Consider the following 27,963-nt stretch of genomic DNA (forward strand, 5'->3'; position numbering starts at 1 on the left):
CCGGGTTCACAGACTCCGGCGCTGTGATTGGCCAGAGACGCGATGACATCAATCCCGCGCATGTGTGCAGGAGCCGCCAGTCACAACACGGCTACTGAAGAAATGGCACAAGCAGGCCTATTCTTCAGTACACATGTGGCGATGACGTCGGCACATGCGAATACAGTGAATATCTCAAAAAATGTGCACGTTTAGGAGATATTCACGGTACCCACAGGTAAGCCTTATTATAGGCTTACCTGTAGGTAAAAGTGGTGTAACAGGGTTTAAAACCACTTTAACCACTTCAGCCCCGGAAGGATTTACCCCCTTCCTGACCAGAGCACTTTTTACAATTTGGCATTGCTTCGCTTTAAATGCTAATTGCGCGGTCATGCAATGCTGTACCCAAACAAAATTTGCGTTCCCACAAATAGAGCTTTCTTTTGATGGTATTTGATCACCTCTGCGGTTTTTATTTTTTGCGCTATAAACGGAAAAAGACCCAAAATTTTGAAAGAAAGCGATATTTTCTACTTTTTGTTATAAAAAAAATCCAATAAACTCAATTTTAGTCATACATTTAGTCCAAAATGTATTCAGCCACATGTCTTTGGTAAAAAAAATGTCAATAAGCGTATATTTATTGGTTTGCGCAAAAGTTATAGCATCTACAAACTAGGGTACATTTTCTGGAATTTACACAGCTTTTAGTTTATGACTGCCTATCTCATTTCTTGAGGTGCTAAAATGGCAGGGCAGTACAACCCCCCCCCCCCCCATGACCCCATTTTGGAAAGTAGACACCCCAAGGAAATTGCTAAGAGGCATGTTGAGCCCACTGAATATTCATTTTTTTGTCGCAAGTGATTGAATAATGACAAGAAAAAAAAAAAATTACAAAAAGTTGTCACTAAATGATATATTGCTCACACAGGCCATGGGCATATGTGGAATTGCACCCCAAACTACATTTAGCTGCTTCTCCTGAGTATGGGGATACCACATGTGTGGGACTTTTTGGGAGCCTAGCCACGTACGCGGCCCCGAAAACCAAGCACCGCCTTCAGGCTTTCTAAAGGCGTAAATTTTTGATTTCACTCCTCACTACCTATCACAGTTTTGAAGGCCATAAAATGCCAGGACAGTTCAAACCCCCCAAATGACCCCATTTTGGAAAGTAGACACCCCAAGCTATTTGCTGAGAGGCATGTTGAGTCCATGGAATATTTTATATTGCGGGAAAATGACAAACTTTTTTTTTTTTTTTTTTTGCACAAAGTTGTCACTAAATGATATATTGCTCAAACATGCCATGGGCATGTGTGGAATTACACCCCAAAATACATTCTGCTGTTTCTCCTGAGTACGGGATACCACATGTGTGGGACTTTTTGGGAGCCTAGCTGCGTACGGGGCCCCGAAAACCAATCACTGCCTTCAGGATTTCTAAGGGCGTAAATTTTTGATTTCATTCCTCACTACCTATCACAGTTTCGAAGGCCATAAAATGCCAAGATGGCACAAAACCCCCCCAAATGACCCCATTTTGGAAAGTAGACACCCCAAGCTATTTGCTGAGAGGCATGGTGAGTATTTTGCAGCTCTCATTTGTTTTTGAAAATGAAGAAAGGAAAGAAAAATGTTTTTTTTTTCTTTTTTCAATTTTCAAAACTTTGTGACAAAAAGCGAGGTCTGCAAAATACTCACCATACCTCTCAGCAAATAGCTTGGGGTGTCTACTTTCCAAAATGGGGTTAATTGGGGTGGTTTGTGCCATCTGGGCATCCATGGCCTTCGAAACTGTGATAGGCAGTGAGGAGTGAAATCAAAAATTTACACCCTTAGAAACCCTGAAGGTGGTACCTGGTTTTGAGGTCCCGTATGCGGCTAGGTTCCCAAAAAGTCTCACACGTGTGGTATCCCCGTACTCAGGAGAAGGAACAGAATGTATTTTGGGGTGTAATTTCACATATTCTCATGGCATGTTTGAGCAATATATCATTTAGTGACAACTTTGTGCAAAAAAAAAAAAAATGTGTCTTTTTCCCGCAACTTGTGTCACAATATAAAATATTCCATGGACTCGACATACCTCTCAGCAAATAGCTTGGGGTATCTACTTTCCAAAATGGGGTCATTTGGGGGGGGGGTTGAACTGTCCTGGCATTTTATGCACAACAATTAGAAGCTTATGTCACACATCACCCACTCTTCTAACCACTTGAAGACAAAGCCCTTTCTGACACTATTTGTTTACATGAAAAAATATTTTTTCTTGCAAGAAAATTACTTTGAACCCCCAAACATTATATATTTTTTTAAAGCAAAGGCCCTACAGATTACAATAGTGGTGGGTGTTTCATTTTTTTTCACACAGTATTTGCGCAGCGATTTTTCAAACGCATTTTTTGGGGAAAAAACACACTTTTTTCATTTTAATGCACTAAAACACACTATATTGCCAAAAAGTTTGATGAAATAAAAAAGATGATCTTAGGCTGAGTACATGTATCCCAAACATGACATGCTTTAAAATTGCGCACAAACGTGAAGTGGCGACAAACTACATACATTTTTAAAAGCCTTTAAAAGCCTTTACAGGTTACCACTTTACATTTACAGAGGAGGTCTACTGCTAAAATTACTGCTCTCGCTCTGACCTTCGCGGTGATACCTCACATGCATGGTGCAATTGCTGTTTACATTTGACGCCAGACCAACGCTTGCGTTCGCCTTTGCGCAAGAACAGGGGGGGGCAGGGGTGATTTTTTTTTTTTCTTTAGCTTTTTTATCTTATTTTTAAACTGTTCCTTTTTTTTATCATTTTTATTGTTATGTCAGGGAATATAAATATCCCCTATGATAGCAATAGGTAGTGACAGGTACTCTTTTTTGAAAAAAATGGGGTCTATTAGACCCTAGATCTCTCCTCTGCCCTCAAAGCATCTGACCACACCAAGATCAGTGTGATAAAATGCTTTCCCAATGGCGCTGTTTACATCCAGCGAAATCTAAGTCATGAAATGCTCGTAGCTTCCAGTTTCTTAGGTCATAGAGATGATTGGAGCCATTCTGGTCTCTGATCAGCTCTATGGTCAGCTGGCTGAATCACCGGCTGCATTCTCAGGTTCCCTGTTGGGACAGGAGAGCCAGAGGAAAACATGGAAGATGGTGGGGGGGGTGACATTCCCTCCCACTGCTTGTAAAAGCAGTTTAGAGGCTAATTAGCCGCTAGGATTGCTTTTACATGAAAGCCGACCGCTGGCTGAAAAGAATGATACCAAGATGATACCTAAACCTGCAGGCATCATTCTGGTATAACCACTCAAAATCCAGCAACATACCAGTATGTTGCTGGTCCTTGTTGGGCATATATTGTAATCTTTTTTTATGCAGCCTGCGGGCTGAACGAAAAAAAAGAGATTGATTGGTGGGTATGCCCACCATTAGAATACCTCCCTTCATCCACCCACTTCTAATGATGGGCATACATGCACCATTTATATATGCCGAAGCATTGGGGCATCCGCCCCAAAAGTTAGGAGCAAATCACTCCTCCGCCCCTGCTGCCCCCATGCTTCGGCATATATCACCTCCGACAGCACTGGAGTCACGGCTTTATGTATCGTGGGAGCAAACGCTGTTGCTGTCAAGATAAATAAATCTGCGCTGCAGCTGAATGGCGTACCTGAAGACAAAAAAATGGTTAACAATAAAACACAGTAAACAGTAAAGTATAAAAAATTGCATACCTGAAAAGCAAACATGATAAAACATAATAACAATAAAACATTGCAGAATAGAATACAGTAAAAAAGAGCAGAACAATAGAGAGAGAATAGAGAGAGAGAGAACTATAAAACGACAACTATTTTTGTTTTTCTATTTTATATATTTTTTGTGGGTTTTTTTACACTTTTTTTTGTAACTGTAACTTTTATAACTGTAACCGCTTCCAGGTTCGGGTCTCTCAAAATGCGATGGCATCTTGGGAGACCCTGTGAAAGTGTGCCTAATCTGTGCAATGCTGTACCCTACGCTAATACTCAACTAGTGTATGGTAGCGTTCAAAACATTCACCAATGCAAAGACCAGGATTGTCAGGACAGGAGGGACAATAATAGCGGGTGTCACGCCTATATCCGCGCTTGCTGCAGACACGACATCATTATTGCGGCTGTTCCATGGGTAGGGGTACTCGGGAGGACATAAAGAAAATGCCTCTAATGCAGCCAACTGCATTTGGTTGGGGATATGAATGAGGGAAGTACGGGTGCTGCAGAAGTGGTGGGTTCCCAATTAGGATTGGCGAATGCAGCGGGAAGGGCATTATGGGCACGACGGGCCTGTGTTTGTCTTCTTCTTGGTGGCAGTGGGACACTACTTGTGCTTGCCACCTCACCAGCTTGAACTGCACTTATGGGACTCGCCACGTCACCAAGTGTTATTGCAGTGCTGGTTTGACTACGACCAGGGTGTACTAGGCCGCTGGTGCTTGCAGTTCACCAAAACGCTACCAAAAAAACTGTTAGGGATCGCAGGGATCAGGCCTGACTCTGCGAACACTGCAGTTATGTGTTTAGTGTTTTGTAAGTGACAGTGATCGATCGATAATGCACTTGAGTGGGCTGTGCTGGGCTGGGTGGAGGGGCAAAACGCAGGTGCTAGCAGGTATCTGGGCTATAAAAATAAAAATAAATGCGTTTGCGCTAGAGAAATTATAATAATAAAAGTAAAAATAAGTGTGTGGAAAATTAAAAATGAATACCAATATATCTAAAACAATATTTCGTAAATATCAATCTGTGATAAATTAATCAATAATAAAATAAACAAAGTGCAACGTGCATATATAATGTTAGAAAACCAAGTGCAAACTCAAGTTTAAAAAAGTGTTCACTCTTTCCATAAAGTGATTAATAAAGTTCATAAATGATGAATGCAAAGTGCACAAATACAGTGTCCATCAACAGTGATATCCATCATGCTCATCCAAGGAGTGTGAAAAAAATCATGCTCTGGTGCCCTCCGGTGACCCCCAAAAGCATATGCGCTCACCTCAGAGCGTGTGACACAGTAACCAAAATATGTCAAATCACGCTTTGGAGCCACTTCTGGGCTCTAAATGCTATGCAGGTATGGTATGTAAGGAACAAACACTCCTCTCCTAGGGGTACTCACATTGTATGGGTGCGTGAGTGCACCATCCTAATCAAGGCTTCACATAAGAGAAAACAGATCGCTGGTATGGCGTGCGGTATAGTATACTCGTCTCGTCTCTTCCTCCGTGCTGACAGCTCCATCCTGGCCCCTCCCCAGACATTATAACATTATATATGCACGTTGCACTTTGTTTATTTTATTACTGATTAATTTATCACAGATTGATATTTACGAAATATTGTTTTAGATATATTGGTATTCATTTTTAATTTTCCACACACTTATTTTTACTTTTATTATTATAATTTCTCTAGCGCAAACGCATTTATTTTTATTGCTATTTACATGGGTATGAAACGTGACTAGTGTTTGCAGCTGGCTATTACCAGGGATTTATTTTTTATTTTGTAGGCATTAACCCATCTGTGGCTCGCAAGATCTTTCTATATTTAGGTATCTGGGCTGATCCCGCTAACACTGCGTTTTTGGGAACCCTAAACTGCTGGGGACGCTAGTATAGATCTGATCAGATATTGATCCATTCAGATACTATACCACTAAGGGAGGTGTACGGTGCGTGCGCGGGTGTTAGCGCTACTGGCACTAACCTGACGCTGCCTGGGGCTGGTGCTTGCCAGTTCACCAAAACGCTACCAAAAAAACTGTTAGCGATCGCAGGGATCAGGCCTGACTCTGCGAACGCTGCAGTTATGCGTTTAATGTTTTGTAAGTGACAGTGATCAATCGATACTGCACTTGGGTGGGCTGGGCTAGGCCGGGGGGCAAAACGCTGGTGCTAGCAGGTATCTTGGCTGATCCCGCTAACACTGTGTTTCTGGGAACCCTAAACTGCTGGGGACGCTAGTATAGATCTGATCGGATCAGATATTGATCCGCTCAGATACTATACCACTAAGGGAGGTGTATGGTGCGTGCGTGGGTGTTAGCGCTACTGGCACTAACCTGACGCTGCCTGGGGCGATGCAGACCCTAAAACTTAACTTATATCAAAGCCGGGCGATCAGGGGGCTAAACCTTTATTCGGTAATAAACGGCAGGCGCCCTGACACTATAGAAAATAAACTAAACCAGCATCACCCGTAACAGTTATATGGTGATCACTGGTGAAAGGGTTAATTAGGGGGCAATCAAGGGGTTAAAACCTTAATTAGGTAGTATATGGGGGTCCCTGACGCTATAAATTGCTGTCGGCGAACCTATATATTTACCTCCCTAACTAGCGTCACCAGTGACACTAATACAGCGATCAGAAAAACGGTCGCTTAGTGACACTGGTGACGGGAGGTGATCAAGCGGTTAAAGCTTTATTAGAGGGGGTTAGGGGGGTACCCTAGACCTAAAGGGGGCTACCACTAACTGCCCTAACTGTCACAAACTGACACCAATGCAGTAATCAGAAAAAAAAAACGCTATTGGTATCACTGTGACAGGGGGGGGGGGGGTAATCAGGGGGTGATGGGGGGTGAAAAGTGTTCCTAGTGTGTTTTACTGTAAGTGTAGTGTTTGTACACTTACTCAGATGTCTTCTCTCCTCGGTGTCGGAACGGAAAATACCGACCCGAGGAGAGATGACATCACTTCCTCTGCCGCTGTTTACATTACAGCAGCAGAGGAAGATTCTCATTCGTTGGGAGCGATCGCGAGGGGGTGGCCACGAATGAGTGGTCTCCCCCTCAGCCTGGATCGTTCCCCTAACGAAACCGACCGCCTCGTGCACCGGGGGGCGTGATGCGCCCCCCGCCCGCGAGAGGCAGATCACGTACCAGGTGCGTGATTTTGCCTGCCCATGCCATTCTGCCGCAGTATATCTGCGTTAGGCGGTCGGCAAGTGGTTAAGTGACCAGTCCTTTTACAGCAAGAACAGGCTCTGCTTTCTTTGTTGTGCTTTGTGCCTTTGTACATCTTGAGAGCTTTGTCATCATGGTATGTATTTTCTTTCCTTCTGTCATATTCATCGATTAATTTACCTTTGACATATTCCAGTGTCAGCTCCTGCTTGGGTCTGGTTTATAAAGCATAAATAAGAGCAGTATATGTCTCTGAAAGGCTGCAGAGGAGCAGGGCAAAAATATGGTTATCTTTGATGTCCTCTCTGATGGTGCATATCTGCTCTATGATTCCTAGCATAGCTTTCATATGGTTTCACACATTTCACACATTTGGTGGCATTCTTCTAGTTTCATATTATAAAACTTTCTTAGCAGAAACAGCTTGCAGTTTTTGTAATGAAGTCCACATACCTTTGGCTGTTTTCTCTGTACTTATGTGGATAAGCTGGTCATCTTCCACTAGTAAGCTTATAGTCGCTTTTGCCTGTCTGTCCTTCCTGTCCCAATCCTCTATCTCTCAATTTGTTGGTCTGTCTGTATTCAGCACTTGCCACAGGTCATCCTTGCTGAGAAGCATTTGTAGTTTAAACTTCCACAGCTGGTAATTGCCATTGTTCAGCTTTGCAATTGCAAACTTCACATCTGAACCACTTGCCATCTTTCAGTAGCTTCTATACAGTACACCCTGTGCTCACTGAGATGCAGAGTTCTCTTTCCAGTGCCTAGGAGCTGCTGGGTATCCTCTCCAATGCATGGGTGCCCATAACCTGTTGTGCAGAGTATTGAAATCATGCGCTGGAAGCTTCTTGGATGCAGAGAATACTTTACTTTCATGGAGAAATAGCTGAACATATATTACAGCATGCCTTTATCATGGAACAGGAACAGGGAGTATACAAAAACACAGTGAGGAAAGACAAACACTTCCTCTCATTACCATAGAATACAAACTAAAAACATGAAAGCTTATAGTCGCTTTTGCCTGTCTGTCCTTCCTGTCCCAGTCCTCCATCTCTCAATTTGTTGGTCTGTCTGTATTCAGCACTTGCCACAAGTCATCCTTGCTGAGAAACATTTTTAGTTTAAACTTCCACAGCTGGTAATTGCCATTGTTCAGCTTTGCAATTGCAAACTTCACATCTGAACCACTTGCCATCTTTCAGTAGCTTCTATACAGTACTCACTGTGCTCACTGAGATGCAGAGTTCTCTTTCCAGTGCCTGGGTGCTGCTGGGTATCCTCTCCAATGCATGGGTGCCTGGTGCCCATAACCTGTTGTGCAGAGTATTGAAATCATGCGCTGGAAGCTTCTTAGATGCAGAGAATACTTTACTTTCATGGAGAAATAGCTGAACATATATTACAGCATGTCTTTATCATGGAACAGGAACAGGGAGTATACAAGAACACAGTGAGGAAAGACAAACACTTCCTCTCATTACATTACCATAGAATACAAACTAAAAACATGAAAGCTTATAGTCGCTTTTGCCTGTCTGTCCTTCCTGTCCCAATCCTCTATCTCTCAATTTGTTGGTCTGTCTGTATTCAGCACTTGCCACAGGTCATCCTTGCTGAGAAGCATTTGTAGTTTAAACTTCCACAGCTGGTAATTGCCATTGTTCAGCTTTGTAATTGCAAACTTCACATCTGAACCACTTGCCATCTTTCAGTAGCTTCTATACAGTACACCCTGTGCTCACTGAGATGCAGAGTTCTCTTTCCAGTGCCTAGGAGCTGCTGGGTATCCTCTCCAATGCATGGGTGCCCATAACCTGTTGTGCAGAGTATTGAAATCATGCGCTGGAAGCTTCTTGGATGCAGAGAATACTTTACTTTCATGGAGAAATAGCTGAACATATATTACAGCATGCCTTTATCATGGAACAGGAACAGGGAGTATACAAAAACACAGTGAGGAAAGACAAACACTTCCTCTCATTACCATAGAATACAAACTAAAAACATGAAAGCTTATAGTCGATTTTGCCTGTCTGTCCTTCCTGTCCCAGTCCTCCATCTCTCAATTTGTTGGTCTGTCTGTATTCAGCACTTGCCACAAGTCATCCTTGCTGAGAAACATTTTTAGTTTAAACTTCCACAGCTGGTAATTGCCATTGTTCAGCTTTGCAATTGCAAACTTCACATCTGAACCACTTGCCATCTTTCAGTAGCTTCTATACAGTACTCACTGTGCTCACTGAGATGCAGAGTTCTCTTTCCAGTGCCTGGGTGCTGCTGGGTATCCTCTCCAATGCATGGGTGCCTGGTGCCCATAACCTGTTGTGCAGAGTATTGAAATCATGCGCTGGAAGCTTCTTAGATGCAGAGAATACTTTACTTTCATGGAGAAATAGCTGAACATATATTACAGCATGTCTTTATCATGGAACAGGAACAGGGAGTATACAAGAACACAGTGAGGAAAGACAAACACTTCCTCTCATTACATTACCATAGAATACAAACTAAAAACATGAAAGCTTATAGTCGCTTTTGCCTGTCTGTCCTTCCTGTCCCAGTCCTCCATCTCTTAATTTGTTGGTCTGTCTGTATTCAGCACTTGCCACAAGTCATCCTTGCTGAGAAGCATTTGTAGTTTAAACTTCCACAGCTGGTAATTGCCCTTGTTTAGCTTTGCAATTGCAAACTTCACATTTGAACCACTTGCCATCTTTCAGTAGCTTCTATACAGTACTCACTGTGCTCACTGAGATGCAGAGTTCTCTTTCCAGTGCCTGGGTGCTGCTGGGTATCCTCTCCAATGCATGGGTGCCTGGTGCCCATAACCTGTTGTGCAGAGTATTGAAATCATGCGCTGGAAGCTTCTTAGATGCAGAGAATACTTTACTTTCATGGAGAAATAGCTGAACATATATTACAGCATGTCTTTATCATGGAACAGGAACAGGGACTATACAAGAACACAGTGAGGAAAGACAAACACTTCCTCTCATTACATTACCATAGAATACAAACTAAAAACACTGCAGTGCCACCTACTGGTATAGACAGGTGTAATGCATATATATAGTTCACAATATAGAAAGCTACTTGCTGTTGCTTCTTCCAACATGGGTGTGACTTAAATTGCATTAAGTATTGTGTGTGGCTTAAAAGGGTGTGGCTTAATAGAGTCTGAGATGACTTACAGTGCAGAATGCAGTAATGTTAAATAGTGAATGCACAGTGTGCAGTGTATGGCAGTAGGTAGTATGTGCATAAGAGAGGGGTGGATTGTATGGAGGTGGTTAGTATGTCGAAGAGGGGTGTAGAGTGTATGGAGGTGGGTACTATGTACAGGAGTGTATGGAGGTGGGTAGTATGTGCAGAAGAGGAGTATATGGTGGTGGGCAGGGCTTTTTTTCAGCCGGAACTCACCGGAACTGCGTTCCGGAACCTTTGGCAGCCCTCTCCTCTCCTCTCCTGGGAATGACATGTCTGCTGTCTGCACGATCATCAGATGCATGTCTCCCGTCCCTGCAGCAGCCTGTCTCACTCACACACAGCAGAACGAAGCTGTCTTCTCCCCCTTCTCCTTCTCATTCAGCTCTGTATACAAAAGAGGAGGGGGAGCAGGAACACGCGCTGACTTCAGATCTGTACAAACTTTTCTATGCTTCATAGATAGACAGGGAGGAGGGGAGAGAGTGGCTGGGATTGGGAAGGAGGAAACAAAAACGATATACACTTGGTGGAGTGATTGGGAGATTGGGGGATTGGGGGATTAGGAGGATATGTGCTTTGGTATGAGAAAGGAAATATGCCAGAAATCAGTGTGGGATTAATTTGAAACCTGACAGCCCCTGCCAGCACTAGCTCCCCTCTCCCCCCAGCACATTTCCTACCCCCTTCCAGCACTAGCCCCCTCTCCCCCCAGCACATTTCCAACCCCCCTTCCAGCACTAGCCCCCTCTCCCCCCAGCACATTTCCAACCCCCCCTCCAGTACTAGCCCTCTCCCCCCTCCCCTTTCCAGCACTAGCCCTCTCCCCCTTCCCCCTTCCAGCACTAGCCCTCTCCCCCTTCCAGCACTAGCCCTCTCACCCCCTCCTTCCAGCACTAGCCCTCTCCTCCCCCCTTCCAGCACTAGCCCTCTCCCCCCCCTTCCAGCACTAGCCCTTTCCTCCCCCCTTCCAGCACTAGCCCTCTCACCCCCCCTTCCAGCACTAGCCCTCTCACCCCCCTTCCAGCACTAGCCCTTTCCCCCCTTCCAGCACTAGCCCTCTCCCCCCTTCCAGCACTAGCCCTCTCCCCCTCCTAGCACTGGCCCTCTCCCCCTCCCCCTTTCAGCACTAGCCCCCCTTCCAGCACTAGCCCTCCCCCTTCCCCCTTCCAGCACTAGCCCTCTTCCCCCCCTTCCAGCACTAGCCCTCTCCCCCCCTTCCAGCACTAACCCTCCCCCCCTTCCAGCACTAGCCCTCTCCCCCCCTTCCAGCACTAGCCCTTTCCTCCCCCCCTTCCAGCACTTGCCCTCTCACCCCCCCTTCCAGCACTAGCCCTCTCACCCCCCCTTCCAGCACTAGCCCTCTCCCCCCTTTCAGCACTAGCCCTCCCCCCCTTCCAGCACTAGCCCTCTCACCCCCCCTTCCAGCACTAGCCCTCTCACCCCCCTTCCAGCACTAGCCCTTTCCCCCCTTCCAGCACTAGCCCTCATCCCTCTTCCAGCACTAGCCCTCTCCCCCTCCTAGCACTGGCCCTCTCCCCCTCCCCCTTTCAGCACTAGCCCCCCTTCCAGCACTAGCCCTCTCCCCCTCCCCCTTCCAGCACTAGCCCTCTTCCCCCCTTCCAACACTAGCCCTCTCCCCCCCTTCCAGCACTAGCCCTCTCCCCCCTCCAGCACTAGCCCTCTCCCCCCTTTCCAGCACTAGCCCTCTCCCCCCCTTTCCAGCACTAGCCCTCTCCCCCCCTTCCAGCACTAGCCCTCTCCCCCCCTTCCACCACAAGCCCTCTCCCTCCCCTTCCACCACAAGCCCTCTCCCCCTTCCAGCACTAGCCCTCTCCCCCTCCCAGCACTAGCCCTCTCCCCCTCCCCCTCCCAGCACTAGCCCTCTCCCCCTCCCAGCACTAGCCCCCTCCCAGCGCTAGCCCTCTCCCCCTCCCAGCACTAGCCCTCTCCCCCTCCCCCTTTCAGCACTAGCCCCCCCTTCCAGCACTAGCCCTCTTCCCCCTCCCCCTTCCAGCACTAGCCCTCTCCCCCCTTCCAGCACTAGCCCTCTCCCCCCCTTCCAGCATTAGCCCTCTCCCCCCCTTCCAGCACTAGCTCTCTCCCCCCTTCCAGCACTAGCCCTCTTCCCTCCTTCCAGCACTAGCCCTCTCCCCGCTTCCAGCACTAGTCCTCTCCCCCCTTCCAGCACTAGCCCTCCCCCCATGCAGCACTAGCCCCCCCCTTCCAGCACTAGCCCCCCCTTCCAGCACTAGCCCTTCCCCTCCTTCCAGCACTAGCTCTCTCCCTCCCTTCCAGCACTAGCCCTCTCCCCCCCTTCCAGCACTAGCTCTCTCCCCCCCTTCCAGCACTAGCCCTCTCCCCCCCCTTCCAGCACTAGCCCTCTCTCCCCTTCCAGCACTAGCCCTCTCTCCCCTTCCAGCACTAGCCCTCTCCCCCATTCCAGCACTAGCCCTCTCCCCCCTTCCAGCACTAGCCCTCCCCCCCCTTCCAGCACTAGCCCTCTCCCCCCTTCCACTTCTAGCCCTCACCCCCTCCCAGCACTAGCCCCCCCTTCCAGCACTAGCCCTCTCCCCCCTCCCCCTTCCAGCACTAGCCCTCTCCCCCCCCCCCTTCCAGCACTAGCCCTCTCCCTCCCAGATATTCTCCTTCTCACAGAGGGCATGATCATGGCATCTGGGACCCCGAGAGATGGAGGACATTTACCTTGGGGGCCCACACAAGCTCCTGCTTGACAAGTTAGTGGAGCCTAGTGCCAGAACTTGTTCCAGCACTGGACTCCAGGACTCAGCCCGGATTCATGGGACGCTGGGATTTTGTTTAAATCTAAGGAAAGGCCCATTAAAACTGGGACAGTATGGAGGTTTAAATTTGGATTAGAAAGGGGGAAAGGATTTGTGTTTGTGGGGGAAAAGTTTGTACTGGCAGGGGGGATTTAGGTGGGAAGATATGTGATGGAACTGGGGAGAGGACTTGTGTAGGAGGGGCGTGGAGGAATGAGGACAAGGGGAGAGGAATTGTTCCAGGATGGGGAACATGTTGTGCTGGAAGGGGAGATTTAGGGGAGAGAATTTGTTCTGAGAGTTGGATTTATGCTTGGGGGATGTTGGGGTGGGGTATTTTTGCTGGGATGAGGAGCTGTGCTGGTATATGGATTTGTGGGGTGGAAGGAGATTTGTGCTGGGAAGGGGGATTTTTTTTTAGGGAGAGCTTTGCAGAGTTCATTCAGAGAGGAGTGCACTGTGAAAGTGTGTGGGGGAGGGGGAATATGTGCAGAGAGGTAAAGTTTGTGTGCGTTTAGCAGAGGGGAGAGTATTGTACACAGAGGAGAGCTTGGGGGAACTTGTGATAAAAGTGGAGCTGAGAAAGTATGTGTGTGGAGGTCAGCAGAGAGGAGAGCTGGGGGGCTTTGTGATCAGTCTCAAGTCTTTTGCAGACTCTAACAGGTTTTATTCTAAGATTGCCCTGTATTTGGCTCCATTCATCTTCCCATTAACTCTGATCAGGCATCCCCATAACATGATGCTGCCAACACCATGTTTCACGGTAGAGATGGTGTGTTCAGGGTGATGTGCAGTGTTAGTTTTCCACCACACATAGCGCTTTGCTTTTAGGACAAAAAGTCAAAATTTGGTCTCATCTGACCAGAGCACCTTCTTCCACGTTTGCTGTGTCCCCCACATGGCTTCTCACAAACGACAAACTTCTTATGGCTTTCTTTCAACAATGGCTTTCTTCTTGCCACTCTTCCATAAAGGCAGATTTGTGGAGTGCACGACTAATAGTTGTCCTGTGGACAGATTTCGCACCTGAGCTGTGGATCTCTGCAGCTCCTCCAGAATTACCATAGTAAGGTGACCAGATTTTTAAAATGAAATCCAGAGACATATTGTTTTTTTTATGGTAAATAGTAAACTATTTTATAAGCATATTTTCTTCAAATGATACATGCATTGTATGTGGTATGTGTTTATGTAATGATTTATGATATATACGTTATTTCTGGAAATAATTTCATACTGGCCTTATTATACCAGCCCAACCGCATAATGCCATTATTTTCTTGTTCGTAAAAAGGAAAACCATACATTTTAAAGCACATTTGAAGAGTGTATTATACTCACTAGTGCTCATCAGCGCAGCCTCATCAGTGCCCATCAGCTCAGCCTCATCAGTGTCACCTCATCAGTGTCGCCTCATGAGTGCCCATCAGTGCCGCCTCATGAGTGCCCATCAGTGCCACCTCATCAGTGCCCATCAGTGCAGCCTATCAGTACCCATTTGTGGCACCTGAGTGCTGCCTCATCAGTGCCACCTCATCAGTGCAGCCTATCAGTGCCACCTCATCAGTGCCGCCTCATCAGTGCCGCCTCATCAGTGCCGCCTCATCAGTGCCCATCAGTGCAGCCTATTAGTGCCACCTCATGAGTGCCCATCAGTGCCACCTCATCAGTGCCCATAAGAGCCCGCCTCATGAGTGCCCATCAGTGCCACCTCACCAATGCTGCCTCATGAGTGCCCATCAGTCTCGCCTCATCAGTGCCCATTAGTGCAGATGTCAGTGCCCATCAGTGCCACCTCATCAGTGCAGCCTATCAGTGCCACCTCATCAGTGCAGCCTATCAGTGCCCATCAGTGCCACCTCATCAGTGCTGCTTCATGAGTGCCCATCAGTGCCAACTCATCAGTGCCCATCAGTGAAGGAGAAATAACATAACTCACCTCCTCCTTGTAACTCCATTCATTTTCAATGCAATCCCACCCTTTTAGACTACATTACCCATAATTCTTTTCATCATCCAGGAGGAAGGGATGGAGGGGGGAACACTGTGCTCTGTTCTCTCCCCAAGTACTGCCACTGCCAGGAGACTGATGGGAGGAGGGACTAAAGGTAGGAGGAGTGGGAAGGATGCTGGGAGAGGGTGGTCATGTGTCCCCAGGATCACAGCTGGCGGTTATAATTTAGCAGACAAATGCAGAGGAGAAGTGGCGGCTGGAGCCGCTCCAGCCCCTCTGTGAGTTATACTGTACATGCCACAAGTGCACAGAGCTGGAACAACCAACGCGGCCCCCACCCACTGGGGCACTGTCTGCCCAGGATCAGCCCTGCAATCCAGTAACAGACGTGGACTGGGGACAGTGTCCTCAGTCAGGGGACTGTCCCCGGAAGCTGGGGGCGTCTGGTCACCCTATGCCATAGGCCTTTTGGCTGCTTATCTGATTAATGCTCTCCTTGCCTGGCCTATCAGTTTAGGTGGACAGCCATGTCTTGGTAGGTTTGCAGTTGTGCCATACTCTTTCCATTTTCAGATGATGGATTGAACAGTGCTCTGTGAGATGTTTAAAGCTTGGGATATTTTTTTATAACCTAATCCCGCTTTACATTTCTTCACAACTTTATCCCTGACCTGTCTAATGTGTGTTCATTGGCCTTCATGATGCTGTTTGTTCACTAAGGTTCTCTAGCAAACCACTGAGGGCTTCACAGAACAGCTGTATTTATACTGAGATTAAATTACACACAGGTGGACTTTATTTACTAATTAGGTGACTTCTGAAGGCAATTGGTCCCACTAGATTTTAGTTAGGGGTATCAGAGTAAAGGGGGCTGAATAGAATTGCACTCCACACTTTTCAGATATTTATTTGTAAAAAAGTTTGAAAACCATTTATCATTTTCCTTCCACTTTACAATCATGTGCCACTTTGTGTTTGTCTATCACATAAAATCCCAATAAAATACATTTATGTTTTTGGTTGTAACACGACAAAATGTGGAAAATTTCGAGGGGCATGAATACTTTTTTTTTTTCTTGTCAAATTTGTTTATTGAATTTTAACATTTAGTATACATAAGTACATATGGTGGCAGCAAAAGAAAAGATTGCATATATGGTAATAATATTGAGTTGTAGTTCCAACATAAACTAAAAGAGGAACCCTTGAAATCATTTTCCAATCTCAGGAAACATCAAAATAATTTTCAAAGCTTGTATGGAAACAGAATCAGGAAGTTGTAATAGAGAACAGGACAAAGGGAAGTATCCCCACCTACAGATAGCTAAAAAGATCGTTGGTGTCAGTGAGAACTTTTCTAAGTGGTAAAATTGCTCAGAGCTCAAGGAACTCCAAGCAACCTCTGGAGGAACCTTAGGGTTTCATGGAGCCATGGTTGAGAAAGGCTGCTCTGTAGTAACAGCATAAAGAAAGGTAACGCAAACCACCAGCCACACCTCCTTTATCCAGAGCAGCATTGGCAATATTATTGTGAAAAGCATGGGGAGAGCGAGTGCCTTCTTCTAGGCCAGTGGTCCTCAACTCCGGTCCTCAGGACCCACCAGGTTTGCAAGATAACTGAAATACATCACAGGTGATATCATTTGCTGCTCAGTGATTGCAGTATTCTAGGCCGCATCTCCCCAAGGTAAAACTTAAAATCTGGCCTGTTAGTGGGTCCTAAGGACAGGAGTTCAGAAGCACTGTTCTAGGCTGACACGCTGGAACTGCCTCCTGTCGGAACGCGGCACACATCGGTGGATCCAGACGCCGCCATCCATCTATCCCTGCAGAGGGCTGTATCTGCACGCACATAAGACCTTGCTATTAAGGAGGTCCACCGTGTCTGGTAAGGGTCCATCCTTATTGTTCCCTGGATTCACCGGTTGCTGGGGTTTCTCTTCACACTTCCTTCCTCCCTCTCCACTCATATGGGCTGTGTCTAACGAACTGTGGATATGTGATCCCCCTCCATGTGACTGGTGTACCTTCATTGAACTCTCTATGAATGGACTGAACTTATTTCCACTACTACTACTTTTTAATACACTAGCTATTCATGAATTTTGGAATTTTTTATTTAGCAGTTATGGGTTTTGATTATTTCTGTGTTAAGATCACTGAATGTATATTTACTTAATATTTGACCTTATAATTTATTCACAAGCACTTTTCGAACTTGGTATTACTTATTGGTAATGAATATACTTACCTTATATTGATTTAATAACTTATTCAGTTATATTTTATTCACATTTCTGATCACTGGATTGCAAGCGCACTTAGTATATTCTTCGTAGCCTATTACACTGATATTAGTGTTTTTTTGTTGCAGCTTCAATTTAAGGTGTTTTATAGCTTTTTTGCGCATTTTTTTCTTTTTTCTATAAACTAAAAGTAGTTTAACTAAAACAATTTTAGCATGGATCTAACTACTACTGTCATACATTGTATAAGAGAGGATAAAACCAACTTAGATCAGGTTAATATAAGATGACCTCAGATAAAAAAAGGGTCTTAATTATTATGAAGAGTATAGTTTTTAAATAAAAAAAAAATTTTATTATAGAATCTAAAATCTTATACTACATATTGGAACTATGTACAATTGGTATAATGATAACCATGGAAATAAAAGTTCTGCTACCAGAACTATATAGATTGCAAGCTCTAACGAGCAGGGCCCTCTGATCCCTCGTGTATTGATTTGTATTGTACTGTCTGCCCTCATGTTGTAAAGCGCTGCGCTATATAAATCCTGTATTATAATAATAATAATAATAATAAAGAGTAAATTGAAAGAGGAGAGAGAGAATAGGGGGAGAAAGTAGAAGAGAGAAAGAAGATAAAAGAAAAAGTAATCTTAGGTAGGAGAAAAAATAGATAGGGGAGAAAGAAATGAGAGGTAGTAGGGGTCCCTGGGGTAGTACATGGTACTAAACATATACCATGAATGCAGAGAATGGAAGTATAAATTGAGATTACCAAGGTCTTATTAGGGAAGCATCAAAATTGGAAGGCAAAAAGTGAGTCACCCGGGGATTCCATATATTCTCAAAGTTGGACATTTTATCTTGAGTTATAGCCTCTGTTTTGGCATGGATCATTGCTTGATTGAATCTATTTTTAGTTTCAGCAATTATTAAGGATGTTGATTTCCAAGCTTTGGCAATTGTTTGTTTCGCGGCTGTAGTGATCTGTAACAGGAGTTTGAACTGGCGGTAGGAGAGAGTGGCCGGTTTTAAGTTTGAAAGTGCTATTGTAGGATCAGGATTGATAGGGATTTCAAACAGTGTTGAAATCATAAGAAATACATCTTTCCAGAAATTTTTTGCTACTGGGCAATCCCACCAAGTATGAAGATGTGATCCAAGATCACCACAGCCACAAAAACAAGATGGGGAATCATTTGGAGCATATTTCGCAATTCTGACAGGGACCAAATACCACTGTGTGAGTACTTTGTAATTTGTCTCTAATGCCGCGTACACACGATCGTAATTTCGGCCCGCAAAAGACCGATGAGAGTTTCTCTTCGGAAAATGCGACCGTGTGTATGCTCCATCAGTCTTTTGCTGGTGGAATTCCAGCCATCAAAAGATTGAAAGCATGCTCTTAATTTTTCGGTCGGGAAAAGTTCCTATCCGAAAATGCGATCATCTGTGGCAATTCAGACGCGCAAAATCCCTACGCATGCTCGGAAACAATTCGACGCATGCTTGGAAGCATTTAACTTCATTTTCTCGGCTCCTCGTAGTATTGTACGTCACCGTGTTCTTGACGGTCGTAATTTCAGCGAACTTTTGCGTGACCGCGTGTATGCAAGGCAAACTTGAGCAGAATCCCGTCAGAAAAGCCATCATATCCTTTTCCGACGAGAAAACCAAGAAAACCGATCATGTGTACGCGGCATTAGGCAGCTATGTTTTGTGAGGATGACTTAGTGATCCAAATCTTATCCCAATAGGCTGCTTCCAACGAAAATCCAAGATCCATCTCCCACCTAGCCACATATGATGGTGGGTCTAGTAATTAGATGAGTGTAAAGAGTTGAAATAAGTCCCCTAGTGTGTGGGTCACGTTTACATATATTTTCAAAGCACATTCATTTATCGAAATTAATTCTTCCTTGTATATAGGGCATAATTTTTTTTTAATCTGAAGCTATCGAAAGAGCTCTGAATTGGGAAGATGAATACTTTAAAGGCACTGTATTTACCGGCTCCTTCCTCTGCTTTCCATGCCCAGCAGCCAGCGGGAAAGGAGAAGACTGGCTGCGGGAAGATGAGGGGAGGGGGGGTGGAGGAGCACACAGGGGGCTGGAGGAGGAGCACACAGGCTACCGAAGGAGGAGAACATGGGGGGGGCAGAGGAGGAAAAGATGGGAGACAGTTGGGGATGATCAGTGGGGAGCAGGGGGGGAACAGTTGAAAGCACAGATCCCCTTGTATAACTTTTCAGGTGACAGCTGTGGGAGAGGAGGAGAAGCGGCTGTCAACTGCTTCACTGAAAACTATACGGGAAGATCGGTGATCGGTGCTTGCAACTGTCCCCCCGCCGCACCGATCACCCCGTCTGTCAACCAGAGGGTCATCCATGGGTGCAGTGTGGGTCACAGTGGCCACCCTCCTCTTCGGGGGCCCGTGTGCAGTAAACACCCAGTACACATGGATGATACGCCACTGACTGCATGCACTACTTTTAGAAACCCACTGTAACCGGATATCATGGTGCTTTTGTACCATGCAATCTGGTGCAGGCAAACGCACTGAGTTTGCGACCTGTGTTTGGGGTGTAATTAACTTACTATTAGCACCTGCTGCAGATCACAAATGGACTGCATTTTGAATGTAGTGTGAATCACTCAGGAACGCACAGTGCATTCCTTTGCGATTCCTGTGCGGGCATGGTGTGAACCGAATCAAAATCTCCTGCCAGTGGCAGGTATAACCACTTACTGAGTGCAGCCATTGGCTCTCGCTGCTGTCAACTGTTAATCAAACCCAATGATGCGGGCGCCGGGGGGTGGGGCAGAGTCCGTCATTCTGTGTCTATGGACGCAAATGATGGACTCGGGAGCATGCGTTGCAAGGTAACCCCCACGGACAGCGCTTCTCCTAGGGGGTTTACCGATGCAAGGAGGAGCTGCGAGCGCCGTTGGGGACCCCAGAAGACGATGATTGGGGCCACACTGTGCAAAACAAACTGCATAGTGGAGGTAAGTATGATATGTTTGTTATTTAAAAAAAAAAAACTAGGGTTTACAACCCCTTTAAATTAGTATTTTTTGCTTGAAAATTACTTAGAATGCCCAAACATTATATATATTTTTTTAGCAGAGACCCTAGAGACTAAAATGGCAATCGTTGCAATATTTTATGTCACACTGTATTTGCGTAGCGGTCTTTCAAATGCAAATTTTTGGGAAAAAATACACTTTAATTAATTAATAAAAAACAAATCATTAAAGTTAGCCCAATTTTTTTGTATAATGTGAAAGATGATATTACACAGAGTAAATAGATACCCAACATGTCATGCTAGCACACTGAATATATCACTGCTGATAAATAAACAAATACAAAATGTAGTTATGGTAACTTGTGTGCAAATACCTAAACAGTTTAAGAGTGACTGACCAAAGCTGACACAAATTAGAACTAACGTAAACTGTACATGCATCGGTGGGAAATTGTCCACAATCCTTGTTGATCTTTACACTCATCTCTTTAACATTTGGTCACCATGGCAGCCAAACAAATAATAAAACATACGCTAAAACCTAAGCCCCATAGAAAAGCTTAAAATGTATAACACGAGGTGCTGTATTTCTACACATGTTGTATTTCCCTGAAACTGAAGTGAAAATCCAGCCTAACCTGAATCTCTCCTCCGACAGTAATTAAGGAGTATGTAAACCCCAAATTTTATATCCCTGATATGTGCCTGCTGTACCATGTACTTGTATGAAAAAAGTACCCTGTTCTCTTTGTATTGCTTCCTTTATGTGAGATCCCTGGTGTCCCTGCTAGTCCCTCTGCTTTTTTATTGCAAAATGACCACACAAGGCATATGGGGTCAGTATGGTCCGTTTTCTGGCTGTGCTGGGTACTCAGCCTGCTCTCCTCCAATAATCAGACTTATCCTGACATGCTCCTCCACTGCACAGCCTTTCACTGAGATCAGTGCTGCTGCTGTTTCTCCTCCCCCAGCTTGTATGCAGCAGAGAACATTGAGAATGTGATCACTTAGAGAAAAGGGAAAAAAGAAAAAAGAAAAAGGGATTCAAAGAATACTTACAGTATCTCACAAAAGTGAGTACACCCTCCACATTTTTGTAAATATTTTATTCTATCTTTTCATGTGACAACACTGAAGAAATTACACTTCGCTACAATGTAAAGTAGTGAGTGTACAGCTTGTATAACAGTGTAAATTTGCTGTCCCCTCAGAAAAACTCAACACACAGCCATTAATGTCTAAACCGCTAGCAACAACGTGAGTACACCCCTAAGTGAAAATGTCCAAATTGGGCCCAACTAGCCATTTCCCTTGCCGATGTCATGTGACTCGTTAGTGTTACAAGGTCTCAGGTGTGAATGGGGAGCAGGTGGTTGAATTTGGTGTTATCGTTCTCACTCTCTCATATTGGTCACTGAAAGTTCAACATGGCACCTCATGACAAAGAACTCTCTGAGGATTTGAAAAAAAGAATTGTTGTTCTATATGAAGATGGCCTAGGCTATAAGAAGATTGCCAAGACCCTGAAACTGAGCTGCAGCACGGTGGCCAAGACCATACAGCGGTTTAACAGGACAGGTTCCACTCAAAACAGGCCTCACCATGGTCCACCAAAGAAGTTGAGTGCACATGCTCAGCATCATATCCAGAGGTTGTCTTTGTGAAATAGATATATGAGTGCTGCCAGCATTGCTGCAAAGGTTGAAGGGGTGGGGGGTCAGCCTGTCAGTGCTCAGAGCATACGCCACACACTGCATCAAATTGGTCTGCATGGCTGTCGTCCCAGAAGGAAGCCTCTTCTAAAGATGATGCACAAGAAAGCCCACAAACAGTTTGCTGAAGACAAGCAGACTAAGGACATGGATTACTGGAAACATGTCCTGTGGTCTGATGAGACCAAGATAAACATATTTGGTTCAGATGGTGTCAAGCGTGTGTGGCAACAACCAGGTGAGGAGTACAAAGACAAGTGTGTCTTGCCTACAGTCAAGCATGGTGGTGGGAGAGTCATGGTCTGGGGCTGCATGAGTGCTGCCGGCACTGGGGAGCTACAGTTCATTGAGGGAACCATGAATGCCAACATGTACTGTGACATACTGAAGCAGAGCATGATTCCCTCCCTTCGGGGACTGAGCCGCAGGGCAGTATTCCAACGTGATAATGACCCCAAACACACCTCCAAGATAACCACTGTCTTGCTAAAGAAGCTGAGGGTAAAGGTGATGGACTGGCCAAGCATGACTCCAGACCTAAATCCTATTAAGCATCTGTGGGGCATCCTCAAACGGAAGGTGGAGGAGTGCAAGGTCTCTAACATCCATCAGATCTTTGATGTCATCATGGAGGAGTGGAAGAGGACTTCATTGGCAACCTGTGAAGCTCTGGTGAACTCCATGACCAAGGGGGTTAAGGCGGTGCTGGAAAATAATGGTGGCCACACAGAATATTGACACTTTGGGGCCAATTTGGCCATTTTCACTTAGGGGTGTACTCACTTTTGTTGCCAGCGGTTTAGACATTAATGGCTGTGTGTTGAGTTATTTTTGAGGGGACAGCAAATTTACACTGCTATACAAGCTGTACACTCACTACTTTACATTATAGCAAAGTGTCATTTCTTCAGTGTTATCACATGAAAAGATATAATAAAATGTTTACAGGGGTGTACTCACTTTTGTGAGATACTGTACTTGTGCAAACAAGAGGCTCACAAGTAGTTTCTTCCACTTCGGGGTCTCTTTGGCCCTCTGTTTGACTTGCGTCAGGGGATGTTACATCAAGTGGAAGGTCGGTGCTGGGTCCAGGTGTCATATACAATGCCACAAAAGCAACATCCTGGTTCAGCTGAACACACTCACTTTCCTCTAAAATGAAACAATACACCATTCATTAAAAGCCACCCCAAGTCACATCTGTTTCTAGCATGCATTTTGCTGCATTAGTTGACGAACCTTGCACTTGGGACAATGTTTGCTCCTGACTGGTGGACTCCACCATGCTGCACTAGGGTTTTTTAGCATAGAAAAATGCATCGAAAAGGGAATGCAATGTCATTTTACAGAGGACAAACACTGGACAAGTGCCAACATTGAAAAACTCATGCAGTTGACCCCCACCCCTCTTGTCTTCTATGGGATAGGGGATATATGAGGATCATTCTAGCAGGCATGACTCTGTGTGACTGTAATCCCCGGCGCATCTCGTCTACCCATGTCTACCCTGGCAAGGCTGCATTAATGGGCACTGATGAGCCAGGCAGCAACCATAAAGTGTTGTTTACCCTTTAACCACTTGCCTACCGCCACATTGTAAAATGACGGCGGCAGGAACCCTTCCTCCCTCCGGGCGGACGTCATATGACGTCTTTGTCTTCCCGGCATTATGGAGAGCGTGCGTGCACTGCTGGCGGCTCGTCCTTGCTTCCGAGCATGCATTTGTACTTCGGACTTTTGTCCGACGGACTTGTGTACACACGCTCGGAAAATGCGACAACAGACATTTTTTCGCGTAAAATTTTAAAACCTGCTATCCAACATTTGTCCACAGAAAATCTGACAACAATTGTCCGATGGAGCATACAAAACGGTCGGATTTTCCGCCAACAGCCTGTCATCACACATTTCCCGTCAGAAAATCCGATCAAGTGTACGAGGCTTAAAAGAGACCAGAGACACACGCTACTGTCTCTTCCTCCTGGGCATGGTGTGTGACGGACCTCTTCATTCCGAGAGGGTGAGGTTGCTACCTACCATGCTCTGTACGATATTCCCCAAGAAGGGCCCATCCCTGCTTGCTGATCATCAGACATCTATCCAGCATCATCCTGATAGTCCAACAACCCACGCACTGTGCTGTGCTGATCATCGCGAGTGGAACCGCTGCAAGGACGCCTCTTCAGGAATCACCGTTCATTGGTGAGAGGGCAATTGCCCACCTTTACAAACTGCTCTTTGCTGCTTCACTGGGACACTTTACTGCATCTCCATTTGAACATTGTACATATACACCTGTCGCATCAACCGTTTTCCAAGAAGTATCATTACCTTGTTTCTGCACCTTATTGGGTATAGTTGACAAGCTCCAACTACTAACGAAGACCATCAGGCCTGCAACTAGGACATTACTGACACTACTACTTAACTTGTTGAATTGATCTCTTATTAGGATTAAAAGTTGAATAGACCAGCCTGACTTTCCCCTTTAGAAGTCTTGCCAGAACTAATGTTTTAACTCTTGCTTATACTTTCAGGTCACGTTCAAGTGGTACTCCAGTGTACATACGTGTATATAAGACATTCTTATCTCCAGACTGTTTTAACTTGTATTATTGTGGAGCAATTCTTCTTCTGAACTAGGACCGTTATCCGAAGTTCAGTTGGTCTATTACCTTCTTGTGCAACAAAATCTTCTTTGAGTTATTCAGTAAACATTAATAGAATATAAAAACTCAGTGAGTGGATTGACTTCTTACTTTGAGGTGGTGCAAAGATGTCTGAACCCAGAGTGTCAGGTGGGTTGGAATGTTCCCAGGGTCATGAAGGTGCAGATGCACCAGTAAATCCAAGCAGTCCAACAAGGGGCAGTGCTACATTTGGGGGCTTGTCAGGATGCCATCTGCAGCTGGCCCTAGTCAACCTAGACAAGAGAGGTGAGAAGCAGCTTCGATGGCCACGGCGGCCTGGAGTAAGAGTCAGGGAGCACAAATGGAAAAGAGCACCATTCTGGAGATCTTGAAAAGTGAACACACTGAGAGAGAGATTAGAAGGTGGGTGAGACCCCTGGCCCCACCGGGCCTACATCATGGAAACAGAAGCCTGGATCAAGTCAGGGTACTCTTGGAATGGCAGGAAGAGATACCTGAATGCTGTCAGGAGGAAGAGGTACATCTAGCCAAAGAGGTAATTGCTAGAGTGATCCAACTTAAAGTGGGGGGAGAGTATGCTGAGAGGCAGCCATTGTCCAGAGCTTGGGAGAAGGGCTCCGTATCTGTGGAAGCTGACTGTCAAGGGGCCAATGCCCCCCCCCTCGTTCTACACGGATATGAGCCGGCTAGTTGACAGCTAAGTGAAGAAAGGGTCTGCAATTGCCAACCAAAGCTATTAGAGACTCAGGTTCTTCTCAGGGCAGTAACCGACCCCAGTGGGGGGGAAGATCAATTTGAAACCTGGATGAGTCAGGCCCTTCAAGCCATGGAAGAGTGGAGTGTTTCAGAGGCTGTGAAGTGGCAATGGCTCAGTGAGAGCCTTCGAGGCCCGGCTGCTGATGTGATCCATAACCTGATGATGGGAAAGAAAACTTGTGTTGCCATGGACTACATAGATGGTCTGTATGCTGTATTCGGAAGGGTTGAAACCACCGCAGACCTGATGTACAAGTTTAATCACACTCACCAACAAAAGGGGGAGAATCTGTCTAAATACATATCTCGAGTAGACAGAATGCTGCATTAAATTATCCTCAAGAGGGGTATTGATCCCAAGGACCTTGATCAAGCTCGTCTAGACCAGGTTTTGCAGGGGGCTGGACCAAACCATCCTATTAAAGTTGTTATTGAAGAGAACCAAGGTGGTGCCTGAATTGATAAGAGGAGTACAAGAAAAGGAAGCCCTATTAGAGGAGAAAAGACAAAAGACAAAGGTCGAGAGAATCAAGCTCTATCGCTGGAAATAGAGAGAAAGTGGTGGCTCGAGCTGTTCATGCGGAGATGAGTTTCTTGGATGAGGACAGTGGGACTGAGTCTGAACAGGCGGGACTGGCCATTCCTGACACTAATGAGCCAGTAAGCGAATTTGAGCCAACCAAACATATATTGTAAGGTCTTCTTTCTGTGTACTGATGGCTACCAAAAATTAAAAACAGGAGTTTTCAGGTGGAAATGGCAAATGTTAAAAAACAAGTAATATAATAAACCAAAGTGATATAAACTACTGAACCGTGTAGTCAAGCTTTTAATTTCACATATGTTTGTAAATACTGCATATGAAGGCACATAACATTTCAAATACTTTTTTATACCCATGTATATGTAATTTTATGTGTCTTTATATATTTGCAAAGATCTTTTAAATTAAATTTACAGTATTAAATATACCAGGACATATTATTAAGACTTTTTTTCTATTCATTCTATGAAACGTTACGATTTCTATTAGAAATACGTCCTGAAACCAGAGCATCATTGTAATAAAGCTGTCATCATGGGCACACTGTGCCGTTACTGAACCCTTCTTTTCACAGAGATCTTTCAGTATAAAATAGAAATTGTGTATATTGCCTAGTCTCCAGCAGAAGCTTGATGCCAGGAAAATAGGCTTCTTTTCCAACATTTCCAAAATACATATGCAATTCAGACAAAGCATCTGTTGTCCAAAGCGGGAAAAGAGCTGGAAGTTCTACTGCTGTTAATTTACATGTACAGTAAACAGAACACATGTTACTCTGAGTGTTTAATGGTTCATCTGTAAAATTTCTGAAAAACTGCAGATCCCAAATATTTCAGGAGACTTCATCTTTCAACAAAAGGTGAAATGTGAAGCATGGGTTGTGCAGTCCAACTGCACTCTGTTTAAAATCCACCAATTAGAACTAATGTTTTTTTCCTTTTTTTGCTCTAACTACACTATCAATGTACAAAAAAGTGGGTTATAGGCACAAGGGCATAGGAACACACGGTGTATTAAAGTCCAAACTAATAAGGATAAAGTCCATACACTCATGTCAGCTTAAGTTCAAGTGCGTAACTCACTCTGTACATATAGCAGACAAAAGAGAAAAGGAGAAAAAAAAAAAAGCGCCACCAAGTGTAGTAGAGTAGTATCAGTTTAATTAAGCCCCCATAATGGGCTACTCACAGGGTAATGGTGGAATACGCGCTCATCAATAATTGTGGACACTGTCAGTCCTTGACCAAAGTGCTAACAGCAGCGTGGATCATGCTGTGGCTGGAAGCTGAAGCCAAGGCCAGAAGGAAGCCGGAGGGATGCTGGAGAGACACCGGGAGCCAGGTGGAGAGCAGTGTGGCGCAGGCGAGTACAGACATCACAGGTCCCAGGATGCTTTGCGACATGTCTTGGAGCATGCGCCATGCTACGTTAGGGTATGCGCACTCCTTTTTCAAGCTGGATACAATACGGGGAACCTATTATTTATGATGGATGGCTGGAAGTGGTGGGTGAAATTATTACAGCAATACGATCTAGCTTTGGATAGAAATTACATCATACAACAAATACAAATAAATATAAAATTAGTAATAATGATAATAAAAATCACAAGTATATATGTCATGAAATAACAATCAATAAAAAAAAAAAAAAAACACAAATATATGACATGGAGTATCAAATATAGGGCACATTTATAAAAACTTATTACACACGACCCAATATATTGGATTGTTGATGGTGTAAGAGTATAATTCCATATATTTAAAAATGATATTCATATGAAGACACATATTGAACAACATTATATTAACATAGATATTAGGCTGGATACCCCTGGCATCTCCCCTATAGACCTGGTGATGGATAGGTTGCTGCTTGCTCAGATAAACACAGAGGTGAGGACAGGAGAGAGGGCAAACGGTGTATTTATTCAGACGTAGGGGGCAGACCCCTTAGAGGTGGTATATGCGGGAGACCCTTGGGGCTAATGGTAACTTGTATCTCATGCTAATGAATATTAAGTGATGTATGTGCGGATTGAACTACTAAACTATATGTGTCCGGAATCTATGACAGTTGTTGTTATATCTTTGTAAATTATGTGAAGATTGTTGCTGGTA

Source organism: Aquarana catesbeiana, linkage group LG01 (genome assembly GCF_042186555.1).
Source record: "Aquarana catesbeiana isolate 2022-GZ linkage group LG01, ASM4218655v1, whole genome shotgun sequence".
In the NCBI taxonomy this organism is placed as follows: Eukaryota; Metazoa; Chordata; class Amphibia; order Anura; family Ranidae; genus Aquarana; species Aquarana catesbeiana.